Here is an 18,398-nt window from a genome sequence, read left to right as displayed (position 1 = left end):
AGAAGTTTCTTGGGATTGGTCGGATAGTACTAGAGATTTGTATAGGGGTTCTCCAAGATGGTGAGTCCCTTAACATAACTCACTCGAAAGGACCAACCTTTCTCTTGGACAGAACAATGTGAAGCATGCTTTGAGGAAATGAAGAAGAGGTTGACTATGACTCAAGTATTGGTCATCCTAGTTACGACTAAGACGTTTGGGGTGTACTATGATGCATCGTATCAAGGTCTTAGATATGTGTTAATGTAGGAAAAGAGGCCAGAGGCATATGCTTCTCGAGAATTGAAGATTCACAACAAGAATTATCCCACCCATGATCTAGAGTTGGCCGTCGTGGTGTTTGCTCTTAATACTTGGAGACATTATTTGTATGGCTCCCAATTCCTAGTCTTTAGTGATAAAAAAAGCTTGAAGTACCTATTTGATTAGAAAGAGCTTAACATGAGGCAGAGGAGGTGGATGTAGTATCTCAAGGATTACAATTATGAGCTCCTTTACCATCCGGGAAAGGCTAATGTTATAGTATATGCTTTGAGTCGGAAGCGTGTGCATATGTCCTCATTGATGGTGAAAGAATTGGAGTTAATTGAGAAATTGTGTGATATGAACTTGGGATTGTAACTGGGTCCCAATCATATAAGGTGTAGTACATTAAAGGTCACCAATGCATTTTTGGAGGAGATTCGAGAGAAGCAGGGGAATGATATCGAGCTACAACAAATTGTTGGCTGGTTGTATACTAAGAAGGGGAAAACATTCAAGATGAAATCAGATGGCATCCTACAGTTTCGAGATTAAGTGTGCATTCCCAGGAAGCGAAATTCATGGAGGCAGATTCTGGAGGAAGGGCATAAAAGTCGTCTTAACATACATTTGGGTATGAATAAGATGCATAAGGATCTAAAAGAATCCTTCTGGTGGGCTGGAATAAAAATAGATGTGGTGGACTTCGTAGCATCCAATTTTGTGTGTCAAAAGGCTAAAATTGAACACCAAAGGTTGGGAGGTACGCTACAACCGCTTGACATTCCCCATTGAAAGTGGGATAATATTTCCATGGATTTTGTGACTCACTTGTCGCGGTGCGTTAAGGGTCATGACTCCATCTGGGTGATTCCAGACAAACTCACAAAGTTTGCCTTACCAATTAATCAAAGGATGTCCATGGATAAGCTAGCGGAGTTGCATATCTAGGAGGTTGTCAAATTACATGGGGTTCCAACAAGCATAGTATCGGATCGTGATCCGAGATTCACTTCCCGATTTCGGCAATCCTTACAGGCACCGCTAGGTACCCAATTGAGGATGAGTTCAGCCTATCATCCTTAGACGAATGACCAATCTGAGAGGAGCATTTAGTTTTTGGAAGACTTGCTTAGGAGATATGCGTTAGACCATTTGGGTGGTTGGAGTGAGGTAATCCCTTTGGTGGAGTTCACATACAACAATAGTTACCACTCAAGCATTGGATGAAGCCTTCTATGGGAGAAGGTGTAGAACGTCGCCCTATTGGTACTAGGATGGCGAGTCAATGACTATTGGACCGAAATTGTTATAACAGACAACGAAGCAACTAAAACTTATTCAATATCGGATGCGTGCGACGCAAAGCAGGCAAAAGTCATATGCAGGCGAAAGGAGAAGGCCATTGGAGTTTCAGGCGGGGGATCATGTGTTCCTTAGGGTTACCCCACTACTGGCATTGGGAGAGCGGTAATATGCAAAAAAATGACGCCAAAGTTCATAGGGTCGTATTAGATTAACAAGAGGATCAGTCCGGTGGCATATGAGATCGCATTGCCACCGCACCTGGCAAACTTGCACAATGTGTTTAACGTGTCTCAATTATGGAAATACATTGCCATCTCCACTCATGTGCTGGAGGCAGATGATGTCCAATTTAGGGAGGATTTGACTTTGGACATGAATCTGGTAAGGATACTAGACTCTCAGGTCAAAAACCTGATAGGGAAGGAGATCCAAACAACAAAGGCTCTTTGGGACAAAGTTACACAAGAGGTGACATGGGAAATGGAGGATCTCATGAGGAAATCATACCCACACTTGTTTCTTGGTAAGTGAAATATTCGAAGATGAAAATTCTTTTAAGTTGGGGGAATGTAAGACCCGAGAAATTTAAATAAATAATAAGTAATAAATTTCAAATAATTGTTGGTTGAGAGTACCTCTAAGAGAATTACTTGGCAAGTCATGGATAAGGAGCAATGGTAGCTCAAGTGGTTGAGTGTGTTAGTTGGTGTTGAGAGGACTTGAGTTTGAATCCTGTGTACATCATAAGTGTGATATTTTAATTGTTTTATTTTACATATATGTTTTGAATGTGGAGACGTGATTTATCATTATATGTGTGCATGAATTGGCATGAAACATCTATTGGCTTGTTGGTTGTGTATATGCTTGAGGGGTTTTAGGCATGTGAGTTCGAACCTTGGTTGGCATGAGTAGACCCTCTTTATGTTTTAGTATTTTGCTAAGCAGTGCAAAACTTAAAAACTTTATAAATTCTCTAAGAAACAAGAAGGGTAAAGTAGTGGTAGTTGTGAGTTGTGGTGCAGTAAAAACATGACTAAATGGCCATTAACTCTTAATTTAATTATTTTAGTTTTATTAATATTTTTTAATTAATTCGGGGTGAAATAAGGGAGAGGGGAGTGTAAGTGAGAAAAGGAAGAGCCAATTGAGTGTGGCAGCGGAAAAAAGAAGGGAGATTAGTAAAAATTCGTGTTCCAATGAGAGATGAGTAAGTGTTAGAACAGAAGCATAGTGTGGGAGCAAAGGTTAAGGCTTGTGGGGGCAAAGGAAATCACCAGGATTGCAATTGGAACTAGCAATCCAGGTAAGGGGAGTTGTTCTACGTGCCTTTTTATTTGAATGCTAAATTTCGTGAATTTCTACTGTTTGGATGCATAAATTTTCTCTCTATTTACATTATTTTCCGTAGTTTTTGAGCTTCTGCCTAGAAACCGCCTGGCGACTATGAAGGCCTGCCAAGCGACTCAACTTATTTTCACACAGTTTTATAGGTTTGTGATGAACCACCTCGCGGCAATGAAGGACTACTAGGCGACGCAAACTGGAACAATGTGTTCTTGTATGTTTTTGGTGTTTTTGTGATATGTTTGGGTGTTCTACAGTTCATGGACTCTTAGTTGTATGTTTCCATGCATAATCGACTGATAATATTTGATTTTAATGATAATTTTATGAATTAGGGGTAATATGTACATGAGGGTTCAATAATGGGTTTGGGAATGCATGCAAATTATGATGTGCAAAATTTGAATTTGATGCTTTTGGAGATTTTATGAATTAATTGAATGTGCATACATATTAGATGTATGATTGATTGTGAATCATGTGCAACTGAATGAATAAATCGCGTTCCAGGAGGTTTATGGTTCCAAGTAGGTAAGAGAATTCTGGAATTTCCAAAAACCTAATGCACCGTCTGGCGGTACATGTGTGCCGCCAGGCAGTAGAACGTTAGCTAGTAGCCTCCATTAGTTGTGTGTGCGGGAAGATAAAATTGGGGTTGTTGGGGACTCTTCCAACTCGAAAATTAGCATGATGGTATGATGTACAGGTGCCCACATAGGTGTGTTTAATGTATAAGTTAGAGACATAGATTAATATGAAACTTGAATTGGTTTGGGTCATGGAAAGGAAAAGAGTAGAATGGGTATTGTTCATATCAGTAAATTGTTTGCATGTTTTAAAAGTCTAGAAGGTGGCTATTTGGGAGTGTTTCACATTCATGTATGATCTAATAACCTAATCCAATAACTATTAAGGTGCCCTTATGTATGAATTTCTTATCATGTGGCTGTATAAATCTTGAAAGGGGATGTGGTGTATTACGATGCAAGTCTATCATAGGTACTGTGATGCTGGTGTGATTAAAGGCATGATTGAATTGTTGGTTCCTACGTTCACATCTTCCATGTATCTGCTTGACTACACTTAAGTGATGTCAAATTTCCAAGTTTGAATGAATGAATGTTTATGCTTGATTAATGGTTAAGACTGTGAGGATGCAATTTGAGGTATGTTGAGTTGTGATAATGTGTAAATGGTATTTTAGATATGTAATTGTGATGCTTGATGTGTGAGAAACCATTCCACATTGTTTAAATCAATAGAATTCTCTCTACTCTTGTTACGCTTGGCAGTAGGAATGGCAGCGCCAAGCAATAGTGCAGGGGCATGGCCTCTTTATGGAGGGTTACATCATGGGTGGTTATGATAGTTTGGTATGGGATATGCCTGATTAAATTACGAGCGGTGAGGTTTGTAGTGGAGTTGGAAATGCGTGATTAATGCAGGTGAGGAGGTTCGTATTGGTTGTACTCTTTTGTAGGGATATGGACAAGGAAGTTCGTATGTTTTGTGCCCACACTTAAGGCTATTAGGAGTGGGTAGGTTCATAATAAGTGTTTATGTATATTGGACTACGAGTGAGGAGGTTCGTAGAGTTGGACTACGAGCAAGAAGGTTCGTAGAGTTAGACTACGAGTGAGGAGGTTCGTTGTAACATCCCTACAGGAAATTACTTAATTAAATAAATAATTAGAGAAATAGAAATTCAAACGTCATGATTTTATTAATCCCAAACGCAGGAAAATTTAAAATAATATCCAGTGTGCCAAAATTTAAATGAAACTAGAATGTAATGGTATTACAAGTTCCAAATTTCGATAAAACAAAGGAAAACATAGTAAAAATACCTAGCTCATAGTTTCCCAAGCTAGCCCTCTCTCTGCATATACGCATCAACAACATCACCTGTGGCATCATCTGCTCCCATGTAACGAATCACACAATCATCGCCAATCACAAACAGAAAAGGTGAGCTTATAAAATAAAAATAACATATAATACATAATACATAAGATTAAAAGCAATACATCCATCTTACTCATACTAGTTAGTTCTTAGCCAAGACCTAAATCCTCAGGCTTTTCAACCTTCACAACACACAAGTAGTTAGCCTCGGATTTAGGATTTATGATGCTCACATGAACCTGCCCGCTCGTGGTCCTGCCTCTACGAACCTCCTTGCTCGTAATCCTACTCTACGAACCTCCCCGCTCGTAGTCCTACTTTACGAACCTCCACGCGATACAAGGACTTCCCTAGAGGTCTTATTGCCTGGCGTAGCTAACTGTGTCGCCAGGCGCTATATCAGTAGCAAAACCTGCTGGTTTTTGGCACCCAAACTGGTTTGTTCTTCAATCCTAATTGCTCAAAAGCTATATTGCGCACTTGCTTGTCAGAACCTACTAATTACCCAGCCATCCCACCATCGCTTCAATTTCCTATAGCTTATTCATAGGTTCATGTATTCTAGCCATTTGATTCACCAAGTTCTCTATCCATGCATAATGGCACAATCAAGAATAAGAAAATTGCCTAATCCATCCTAGTGGACTTACTCAAATCTGAAAAATAGAATTTAGTCACCACCCTAAGCTATATAAAGCTCATATCATAATAATAATTTCTTATCTCCATTGTCACTAAATTCCAGTCAGCTCCAATTCTAATGCTTAACCAATTTAATACATTCTTTCATCCTTCAACCATTATTAATTGTCTTACCAAAACACAACATCATATAACCCACTATTTAAATATAGTTATTCTCTTCTTCCACCATTTTCTTATATCAGATTATTTATCATCACTAGAGTTTTCATTACCTAATTGACATCAATGCATTGCAAATACACTCCCCACATCATTGCACTACCTATATCATCACTAGTTCCTTATTCCTCCATTCTTTATCATCTAGTCGAACTAGAATTCCTCCCACTTTTGATTCACCGTTCACGTCTCTCGCAACCACTACATCACGCTTCCCAAAATAGCCAGATTTTGTGGCCCAGCTTTATCTGGCCCAAGCCCAGTTTATCTGGCCACCAAGCTTAGTTTTGTATAACTCTCAAGCATAGTTTTGTCTAGCCCTCAAGCCCAGCATTATCTTGTTTTTAGTATTAGTCATGGTTTCTACGCCTTTCTATGTTTCCAAGGTTTCCGCACCTTGTTTTTGTGATAGTTAAGGTTTCTACACCTTGTCAAGGTTTCCACACCTTGTCAAGGTTTCCACGTCCTGTTTCAGTATTGGTAAGGTTTTTTCACTTTGTTAATGTGTTAATCATGGTTCCCACACAAATCCATCTGACTCATATCTTGTTCTTCATGTTTCTAACCTGGGGAAACGTTTTAGGTTTCATTTTTTTTCCCATCTAGAGTGTTAGCATACATTGTTCACATAATCTCTCAAGAACAAAAATGAGTCTCTTTCATTCATGAGTTTTGTTTCTCACAAAATTCAATTAGACTTCCACATGTTGATTTCATATTAGAACCCCCTTTACAAAATGGTTAAAAAATTTCATTTCAATATCGGCCCTCTACGAGGCAATGGTCGAGCCTAGGTTTTCTTTTGGTATCTCGGCCCTCTACGAGGCAATGGTCGAGCCCAGGTTTTCTTTTGGTATCTCGGCCCTTTTCAAGGCAATGGTCGAGCCTAGGTTTTCTATTGTTATCTCAGCCCTCTACGAGGCAATGGTCGAGCCCAGGTTTTCTTTTGGTATCTCGCCCTCTACGAGGCAATGGTCGAGCCTAGGTTTTCTTTTGGTATCTTGGCCCTCTACGAGGCAATGGTCGAGCCCGTGTTTTCTTTTGGTATCTCGGCCCTCTGCGAGGCAATGGTTGAGCCCAGGTTTCTTTTGGTTTCTCAACCCTCTACGAGGCAATGGTCGAGCCCAGGTTTTCTTTTGGTATCTCGACCCTCTACGAGGCAATGGTCGAGCCCAGATTTCTTTTAGTATCTTGACCCTCTGCGAGGCAATGGTCGAGCCCAGGTTTTCTTTTGGTATCTCGGCCCTCTACGAGGCAATGATCGAGCCCAGGTTTTCTTTTGGTATCTCGGCCCTCTGCGAGGTAATGGTCGAGCCCAGGTTTTCTTTTTGTATCTCGGCCCTCTATGAGGCAATGGTTGAGCCCATGTTTTATTTTGGTATCTCGACCCTCTGCAAGGCAATGGTCGAGCCTAGGTTTCTTTTGGTATCTCAACCCTCTGCGAGGCAATGGTCGAGCCTAGGTTTTCCTGTGGTATCTCGGCCCTCTGTGAGGCAATGGTCGAGCTTAGGTTTCTTTTGGTATCGTGGCCCTGTGCGAGGCAATGGTCGAACCCAGGTTTTCTTTTGGTATCTCGGCCCTCTGCCAGGCAATGGTCGAGCGCATGTTTTCTTTTGGTATCTCGGACCTCTATGAGACAATGGTCGAGCCCAGGTTTCCTTTTGGTTATATTGGCCCTTTGTGAGGCAATGGTCGAATTCTCTTTTTTTCATTTTTTGAAACCCCGAACGAAATTAGTGTTTTTATCTTTACTTATCTTTTACTATGATAATATGAAAATTTTACTTTCATACTATCTAGTCAAATCTAAGTAAAGAGGGGTAGCTGTCAACACCCAATTTCGTCCGGATAAATGTATTTGTTTGGTTAAAAATAATAATAATAATAATAATAAAAATAAAAATAATATATAATATAATATAATAATAATAATAATAAATAATATAATAAACTAAAAAAATATGTTTTGATTGATGGTAGTGTTTTAAACTTTAATTCGAAGAAAGAAAAAAAAATAAGAAAAAAGAAGAAAAAAAAACTAAGAAAAGGAGAATATAATTTATTGTTAATTATCACATTCTTTTCATGAGCCCAAATGTTTTACATATTTTTACCCCACTGTTTGCTATTTACACTCTTCGCATGAGATGTCAGAAAGGGACGTTTCATAATTTCTGTTTTTAGAGAAGCGTATAATATTAGGAGCAATATTTTTTATAATAATTTGAATAAATATCGTGCATTTACACTTATGTGTCTCTTTGCGTTGTCAGACTGGGAAGGTATTATTCCAGACATAATGCTTTTAGAGAATGGTACGATTTTAATATTTAGAAGAAAATATTCCTGGTAATAATTAGAATCAATTATATGAATAATATGTTATGATTTTGATCACGATCTTTATGTGACAAAGAATATGATTCTAGTAATTACAGACAATATTTCGTTAATTATTATAATCAATACCGTGGATATTATGCAATGATTTAATAAGACCAATTCCTTCCCCATATATTTTATTATAATTAAAGACTAGGATCTCAATGATACCCCAAGGGGCCTATATAAGCACAAAATTTCTCTAATGCGATGGACAGAGAAAAGAGGGATTCGAAAAACCCCTCTCCTTTTTTATTATAGAGCACACACACAAAAAAGAGTCACCTTAAGGTAAATTTTCTTTTGGTCCTAGTATGTTATTCATGATTCTCTTATAACATCAAATATATGATCGTTTGAATTGTTGTATGATTAAATGTGTTCGGGGTTCTCATGTTAGATGATTTTGGATTTGTCCTTGATGTGCTCAACCTTTTTCCTTCCCTTTATTTTTATCTTGGTAATTAAAAATCTGTTTTTTTCGTAGGCTTTAATTCTCTAAAATAATAATAATAATAAATAAATAAAATAAAAAATTATATTTTCTTTTATATAAGTTTTGAATGTCATGTCAAGTCTCGGACTTGCTTGATAATCAAAACACTATTGCATAAACTTTTAATTCTTTTTTTTAAATTAATAATAATAATAAAATAAAAATTTATAAAATCATTTTTAAATGTCATGTCAAATCTCGGATTTGCTTGATAACTAAATTTGTTTATCATGTAGAATCTCGGGTTCTCTTGATATTAATAATATATATATATATATATATATATATATATATAATCTAAAATTTAGAAAAATAAAATAATAATATCAAACAACAAATTTTTTATAAAGAACTACGTTATCCCTGATTTTCCAAATGGAAATACGTAGGAGCGAGGTACAATCCTCGTCGGGCCAAAAAAATAAAAAAATAATTTTGTTTTAATCTTTAATATTTTTGTATGTGTTTTTTTTTTTATTGTGTTTGATTTTTTTGGGAATAGCAAATATTGTAAACATCAAAATTCTACTTTTCACACTTAATTAAAGAGGGAACCGTCTTAAGACCGGCGTTGTGGGGTGCTAATACCTTCCCCACACGTAACTGACTCCCGAACCCAAATTTGGTTTCGAAGACCATTCTTTTAAGGTTTTTTCTATAGTTTTCCATAACAAACTATGGTGGCAACTCCTCTATTTTTTTTTAAATTATTTTCGTCGTCCCAGCGCGATCTCGGTTGCAACACCATGCCAGAAGCATGGCAACCTCATCCATCAAAAGCAAGAATAACTCCACTCCATACTGTCCCCATGGCGCTTCGCAAAGTGGGGAGTGGACATCCTCGGTCCCTTTACCCCGGGGAAAGGCCAAGTGAAATTTCTAATAGTAGTCATCGACTACTTCACTAAATGGGTAGAAGCCAAATCATTAGCCACCATCACAGCCCAACAAATCCAACAGTTCGTTTGGAAAGATATCATATGTCGTTATGGCATCCCACTTACGATCATAACCGACAACGACCGACAATTCATAGACAAAGAACTCGCTAAGTTATACACCGGCCTCGACATCAAACATGTCACCAGCTCTGTTGAACATCCGTAGACCAATGGCCAAGCTGAAGCAGCCAACAAAGTTATACTAGTGGAACTACGTAAAAGGTTGGATAACGCCAAAGGTCGGTGGCCAGAAGATTTATTAGAGGTGTTGTGGGCCTACCGGTGTACCCCCCAGTCAGCAACAAATGAATCCCCTTTCAGCTTAGTATACGGTGCAAAAGCCATGATTCCAGTAGACATTGGTGAACCATCTCTGTGCCGAGAACTATACGACCCAGATCGAAACCACCAGAATATGTGCACCCGTCTCGACCTCTTACCTGAATTAAGAGACAAAGCGCAAATCTGCAACTTAGCAACTAAGTAGAGAGCAGACAGAAAATACAATGCCAACTTATGTCCGCGATTGTTTGCAAAAGGAGACCTAGTTTGGAGAATAGCCAGCAGCGCAAGAAAGAAAGATGGCAAATTCTTCGCCAAATAGGACGGCCCGTTCCGAATACGTGGTGACGTAGGAGGCGGTGCTTACAAGCTTGAACAGTTATCAGGCGAGGAGATACCGAATACATGGAATGTATCTCATCTCAAATTTTACTTCAGTTAAACTACTTACCTTACCGAATACTTGGGTGTACTCTTTTTCCTCACCTGGAATTTTTCCCTAAGGAGGGTTTTGGCCAAGGAGTTTTTAATGAGGCACCCTAAATATGATGAATAAAATAAAGGGTTCCTGATCATACTCTTAACTCTTGATCCGACTTTTTAAATTGTTTAAGTTCCCCACCCTTACCACAAGTAAGCGGTCTGAGTCGAACACTTATTATATACGCTTTAAATTGTTTAAGTTCCCCACCCTTACCACAAGTAAGCAGCCTGGGTCGAATACTTGTTATATACGCTTTAAATTGTTTAAGTTCCCCACCCTTACCATAAGTAAGTGGCCTGGGTCGAATACTACAACTTACATATCGTCCACATGACAATACCCTAACCACGCTGGAACAATCAATAATACTCATCCCAACAAACAACGTATACAGTAAACAAACTGAATACATAACGTCATTCAAACAAGTGCATTCCTATCACATACTATCGTTAACAATCAAATAGCAAATATAATCCAGAATATGCATCACATTAACCAAGAAGGAAAAATATTGTACGAGTTATTACAAACTTAGAATGAATCGAAAAAAAGAAAGCATTAGAAACCCTATCCTAAGCTTGATCATCACCACCCATCATGGCTTCTTCTTCATTCTTGTCGTCGTCAACCGCCGCCTTCTCTCCTTCCTCCTCAGGACTCGACTTAACTTCATTAACAAGTTGCCCATCCACCACATCCTTGTTCACGTCAAACCTCGTGTCCGCCACATCGACATCCTTACAATAGAATGATGCCTGCCTCAAGCCTTTTTGAAATCCGTTAATGTCCTCTTGGATAATGCACCCTTTAAGGTCCTCCAGCTCCACTTCCAGGCTCTCGTGCTTTTCCTTTAACTCATCATAATCAACCTCAAGATCAACAACCTTGGCTTTGAAGTGTCATGTTCTTCTTCCCAAGTTGTGTCATGTGCCCTGCATTGTTCACAAACTGTCGGTTAGTTCACTTACACACATTAGAGCATTTGAAATTACAAAAAGATACCTTCAATATCAATAATCGGATGAACTGAATTATAAACCCTAACTAAGCCCTTAGTGGGTAGCCTATCATTAAACTTCATCAGCATCTACACCACCTCCTTATCCTCCACCGACAACTTCCCACTCTTCATGTCCTTATATTGCCAAGGGTTATCAGTCCAACTAAAAGGGAATTTAGTACTCCTGTCATCATTATAGAAATACGGTTTCCCAGCCTCTTTCACCACCACTTTGAAGAACCCATCCTTGAAATGTTTGAATGACTGGGTGAACGCGTCCAGCTTGCTTATACTCGGCCTACTCCCCAAAGATAACCACGTTGTCGGCTGCCGTGGTCTTGTGTCATAGAAATACAAAAATGCATGCGGAGAAGGTTGCATGTATAACGAGCGGCAGAGAACGCGAAAGGCTTGCAAGTACGCCTAGCTGTTCAAATGCAGTTGGGTAGGAGCAACATTTAGTAGACGAAGTACCCCCATGGTAAAGTCGTCGAATGGTAGCCTCACGTGCAATTGTGAAAAATGACACATGTACATGTAGAAAAACTTATCAGTCAATCCTTCTTGACCGTGGCAAACACGTTCAACAGTGCTCACCCGCTCCAAGGACACTATATCACGGCTTACATCCCTCCCTACGACAAGAGTGCAGTTAAGCCATGAGTTAAGGAACCTTGACCATCTGAATAATGAAGATTGGTTCCGGACATCGGCAGCGACCCATTCATAACCAGTCTTCACTGGCCAACTACTCTTCGCTATCTCCTCCGGAGGGTCTTCCCTCACCTCAGTTATCGTCTCCATCGGGATCCTCCTTGTCCCAACCACAGGACTACCACTCCCCTCATCAGACTGTCTACCTATATCTTTCCTAGACCGCCCACTCCCACTACTCGATGTAGATAACAACATACTATCCCTTGTACTAGACATACCTTTCTTAGTAAGAAAGATGCCGACAGGAACACAGAACTAATCAGACAGCTCTAACGCATACAAATCACTAATCTCAGATTTCTTACAAATGAGCCAGTGTAAACACACTTTCAATAGCATCCTCATTTATAACCATCGATCCGAACCGCTACAACTCCTTCTCGCCAAAAGTTATAAGGCACACGAAACGTCACAGTGCACACGAAAAGTCACAAAACTTCAAACGACGGTGCAAAACCCTTTTTATTATACCCCTAACATATGCACCTTTTCACCTACTACAACCTATTAAGACTTTAAGCCTTAACATTGTTCATCACACTTAAAGGCTGGGGGACTGGTGTACTTCACCTAGGCGGCTTAACAAAAAACACTCACACCTCTCATCCTCTGCCGCTATAGATATATCGACACAGGCTGGGGGACTGGTGTACTGCACCTAGGCGGCCTGACATTACTATAATCGTAAAATCCGCCTACAAAACCCCCAAGGACGCAAATAATCACCATATATGTCAAACGAACAAGAGTAAGCGACCTAAGCCGTTAACTTAAGAAAATGAAGTGAGAACTTGACAGACTTAAAGCATTACTAGCAAGCCCCTAGGCCCACAATAATCGAGCTGAAGGGCCTGGCTAGGCCTAGGCCCACTTTCGGCCCAAACAAGGGCCCAACCCACGACGCGGCCAGACATAATTAATAATCTATAAATATGCATGGACCCCAACAATTAAATGTACGCATTCATTAATCCCTTAATCACGAGATTTGACTTTTCTGAGAATTCTTTGCTGACTTGAGCGTTAGAGTCTTCTCCGTAGGTAACCCATCTTGGGTCCAAATCGGTCCAAGCCAAGACACCAGTAGATAGCATATGCCAATCGGAAGGAAGCCTACTGAGGAGATTGCGGATTGAGGTAAGGTGACATTTGTGTCTGACATCTCTTATTTGTTCTCCGCGGGAACAATTATAAACAATAGAAACACACGAAAACAGCTCCCCTTACCCGGATTTCCTTGCTCAAATCAAATTTGGTGCACGTCCTTGGCCAAAACTCTCTAAGTCTTTGCTTCCACTCCAACAATGGCTTCCTCCCTCACTCTCTTTGCTACCAGCACGCACTCTTTGTAAAAATATCTCTGCTCAATCACCCACACGACAGGTAGCCCTTTTTTCTCCTCCAAGACCCTTCTCTCTCTCAATTACTACCCTAATTAAGAGTGATTAACACCAAAACCGAAAATGCCATTAAGCTTTAGGTTAATGGTTAATCAAAGACCATTATTTGGTTGTCTCTAACCCACTAAGCTGCCTCCCTTGGCAGCTAGAGTTTTCTGCCTTTTCATCCTCATGCCAAAGGAAATTTTGGCAAAAAGAAAGTTAGATTTGTTCTTAGCAAGGTTTGAACACATAACCACTCAATTACAAAGTCAATGCACAATCAATTCAACCAATTCATGTTTCGTGATAATTCTTATAATTTTAAGATTACATTATCACCAATCGCATTCAAACATAACATTAAAATAACATATAATTAACATACATAGGACTCGAAACCAAGTCCTATCACACACTAAAGTACTCTCAATCATTTGAGCTAGTACTTTTCCACGTCATAGGAATCCGCATTAATTGCCTTAAAGGCTCCTACTACCCGTATTTATTAAATAGTTATTTAATTAATTATTTAAATTTCTCGGGTCTTACATTCGTAGAGTTGGACCACGAGCAGACAGATTTGTTGAAGCATGATAATCCCTAAGACCAAGGTTGGGTGCACATTGTTCTCATATATGTTATGAGATCGGGATAACATGGTAAATGAGAATCTATGAATGATTAAATGGTTAAATTAATTTGGGGTGGGTGTAATTATCATTACTTATGCATGATTGTTTATTTCATCTCACCCTTTCTGTTTGTGTTCGGCGATGATCGTGTGACTTGCCACATGGGAGAATATGTATGGGGAATGCTTTATGACCTGTTTTCAAACATTTTGTAATTTTCCTTTATTTGGCATTTGAATTATTAATTGTAATAAGCCCTTTGAAAGGAATTTCTATTTCATGCGATATAAGTTTTAAATTTTTCCCGCGCTTAGGAGCTTTATGCACTATTCAAATTCTATATTTTAATATAAAATTTGGTTTATCAAGTAATATCTTCCTAGGGTGTTACAATGCATAAGATATTTGTCACAGTATGACGTAGTGAGTGGGCCGAGATGTGCCCACCCCTAGTTGAGGCCGACTAAGATGTACTCATCCCTAGGTGGGGTCGGAATGTACTCGATTGTGGTGAATGGAAGTTTGGGAAATAGAGTTGTTCATATCGTCTAGAAACATAAGGGACAATTCTTCTATTTGTAGTGTTCCGTTAGATATATATGGGAGGGATCATCTAGGTCGTTAAAGCTTCCTTACCCACTCATGGGAGTATGGCAAGGGTCATCGTTTGTTGATAAAGCTTCCTTACTCATTTTCATAAAATGCGGGGGGATCGTCTTATTTTGATGAAGCTTCACTTTCCTTTAATGAACATATATGTGCAGTGTTAAAAGAATATATGATAATAGCATGTGTATTAAAGACAATTATTTATTTATTACTATGGTGCCTCATCAAAACCTTCTTGACTAAAACTTTCCATAGGGAAAATTTTATCAAAGTAGAAAAGAATACATCGTTTTACATGCAAACATTCTAATATAATAAAATTCTAAATAGGAGGCATTCAAGGTTACTGGTATAGGAGCCCCTAACAAATATTTCAGCCTGTAAGCACCCTTACCTATTGCCTCTTTGATGCAAAAAGAACCTTCCTAGTTTGGTGTCAACTTCTTGATCGAAGGTCGTACCTAACGAAATAAAACAGTTTAAATTTAGTACTCAGGAGCTATCCCAAGGTCATCTATTAGTGACCAATGTTTTCAATCAAAGGTTCCAAATACAACACAAAGGAGGGGGTGGTGGCAAATTCAGAAATTAACACAAAGTGAAAAACGTAATTTCAATTTTTATAAAAGAGTAGCGAAGACAATATTGATTCCATGATTCAAATGAAAATCCACCAATAACAGATTACAAAATTAATTATTCTATCATGTTTACTCTCATGATACCCAAAATAAATCAACTAAGCGAAAATTACCACGAGTTCAATATGCCATTAAGCAAAGGAAACTTCAAACAATTAACACCCACAGATTAAACATGTTGTGAACAACCCACACCTATTAATCATGAATACAAGTCGATTAAGGTGCATAAACACTAGATTTAGATTAAGCATACACAAATTTTGTGTTTAACCATGAAAATGCAATTTGAAGAAAGGCAAACAAAATAGAACTCAAAAATGAACATCTTAAGGGTTCATTCCATTCTCTTCAAGGAATCAATACATACAATTAGTTCTCCATGGGATTCGAATTAAAACTCAACCAAAAACGAAAATGCATCATTATAATGAAGAGAGGAAAACTGAAAACATAAACCAATGTGCAAAAAACTTGGGTGTAGTTCCAATGAGCAGAAATGAAGTGGCTACCTTTAATGGTTAGGGGTGACAATATGGGCTTGGCCCGCCATAAAAAACACGAGGCAGGTTAGGATATTAAGTTTGCTTGCTTGTAGAAGCCCGACCTACAAAAGCTCGCAACCCGCGCAAGTTGGCTTGCTTGCCTACATGAAAAAAAACTTATACTTGTGTATATCGGTTACTTTCCTTCTGGACTTCTGTATGAATGTTCTAAATTCTTGTATAACTGGAAAAGAGAAGTATTGTGTATTTTTTAATGTGTTAAAATTTGAATAATATATCATGTTTGTCAAAGTACAAATATGAAAATGATGAAAATGTTGAATTATCAATTTATTATCCAACTCCCTAAAGTCTTTGCTTAATTTTGTGAACTTGTTAAAGTGTCCTAATTTGTTGAACATTGAAAGCTTTATGATAATTTAAAATAAAATAGGTGGGCTGGCCCGCGAGCTTGCACTGGTGCGGGATGGGCCAGACTTTTCAGCCCTAGTTGAAAATGCGAGACGGGCCAACCCGACCCCATTTTGCAAGCCAAGTATGGGTTAGGCCTAAACAGGTCGGGTCAACCCGCATTGCCACCCATATCAATGGCTACTCAAGGGTCTCCAAAAATGCTCTAAATAAAGACCAAACATGAAAATGAGGGTTCTGCCTACTAAAACCCTAAACCCCAACGTGGTCACAATAACTCTGCCACTTCTAATAACAAAAATGTCACTACAAGCTTCATAATTAAAAAAATGCCACTCTAGGCAAAATAAAATGTTGGTAATGACGTGGACAAGTGTAAGACGTGAAAAAAATTAAGTAAATAAATAAGTATTTATTTAATAAACGTGAGGGAAGGAATCTATAAAGTAACTAATGCAGAAAGCCATGAAAAAGAAGTAATGGAAGCTCAAGTGGTTAGACATGCTTGGTGTGTTTGAGGGGACTTGGGTTCAAGTCTTGCGTGTGTCATTAATGTGATGTTTTAATTATTTAATTTATTTTGGGCACATATATGAACACATGTTGTGACGTTATAAGTATATGTGTGCATGATATGTCAAGAAATATTTATTGGCTTGATGGTTGGTCATACATTGGTTAATTGGGTGGATGGGAGTTTGAATCTTGGCTAGCACAAAATAGATCTTATTTTATGCTTTATTAGTTTTGCTATGTATTGGAAAACCTAGAAATCTTTGCATTGGGTAAGAAACTCAAGAGGCAAAGGTAGTGCAATAATTGAGCATAAACTTCCATGTAATGGCTATTGAAGACCATTAATGATAAAAATTCGTTTTAGGTCTTAATTAATAATTTTAGGATTGGAAAAGATAGTGGAAAGGGTAAATTAGTGAAGAAAATAGAAAGGGCTAAGTACAACTCCTAGGGTGAGTTGTGAGAATGCTAAAAATCTAGATTAAGGAGAATTTAGAGGGCTGGTGAGGAGATCTTTTGGGCGGAAGCAAAAGGTGGATCCATTCTTGTGCAAGGGAGGACTCTAGGAATGGAGCTGGATTCCAGGTAAGGGGAGCTGACTAGTTTAATCTATTCCTATGAAAGAAGATTTTAATTTTTGTTTAATTGAATTATTGTTTACAATAAAAAAATATGTGATGTATTTGTTTTATATTTTAGAACTTTTGATTGTAATGGTGATTTAGTATCCTTAAATTTTCATTTGAATGTTAAGTATGTGATTGATGAATTTTAGTGATACGAAATCTAATATAGCATGAATGCATTGAGGTTTTCGTGATTTATGGGTGAATGATGAAAAGGAAAGGTTAGGGTTTATGTTTTTCTTTTACGGTAAAGTGACTTGGGGTTGCATTCTAGAGCTTTAATTTTTTTTTAGTTATATGAAAAGTAGATAAATATGGTGTTATGGTATGTTATAATATTATAGGAGGACATTTTATGAAATTCATCCTATAGTAATTTATATAGTATTAAAAGGAAAAAAAGGGAAACAAATTATCGGCTTTGGTGTAGAGTATCGATTACATTAAATAGTTTATTTTAATATAAATATGCATATATATATATATATATATATATATATATATATATATATATATATATATATATATATATAAAGAAGGGTAGCAGTGGTGTTGGCTTTCTTTCTTCTTTTTTTTATTGTATTTGATATTATATATGACTTGTAGCTTTTGGGTATTTAGTTTTGATAGTGACTAAACTTTTTGTATACTATAGTTAAGGGTTTAGAATAATAGGTGGTATTTTTGTTGTTGTTATTATTATTATTATTATTATTATTATTTTATTTTACTGTTATTATTTTATTTTTATTTTTTTATTATTACTATTATTATTATTATTATTATTATTTTATTTTATTATGATTATTATTATATTATTTTATTATCATTGTTATTTTTATCATTGTTTTATTTTATTTATGATTTTATTATCATTATTATTGTTTCATTATTAATGCTTTATTGAATTATTATTATTATTATTATTTTATTATTATTGTTTCATTTTACTTTATTATTATTTTCATTATTATTATTTTCATTGTTTATATTATTATTATTATTATTATCAGTATTGTTGTTGTTGTTGTTGCTGTTATTTTTATTATTATCATTCTTACTATTTTATTGCCCATGCGATATTTTGGACCAATGGTTATGTG

Source organism: Vigna unguiculata, chromosome 8, assembly GCF_004118075.2.
Source record: "Vigna unguiculata cultivar IT97K-499-35 chromosome 8, ASM411807v1, whole genome shotgun sequence".
Classification (NCBI taxonomy): domain Eukaryota; kingdom Viridiplantae; phylum Streptophyta; class Magnoliopsida; order Fabales; family Fabaceae; genus Vigna; species Vigna unguiculata.
This window is presented reverse-complemented; position numbering follows the sequence as displayed.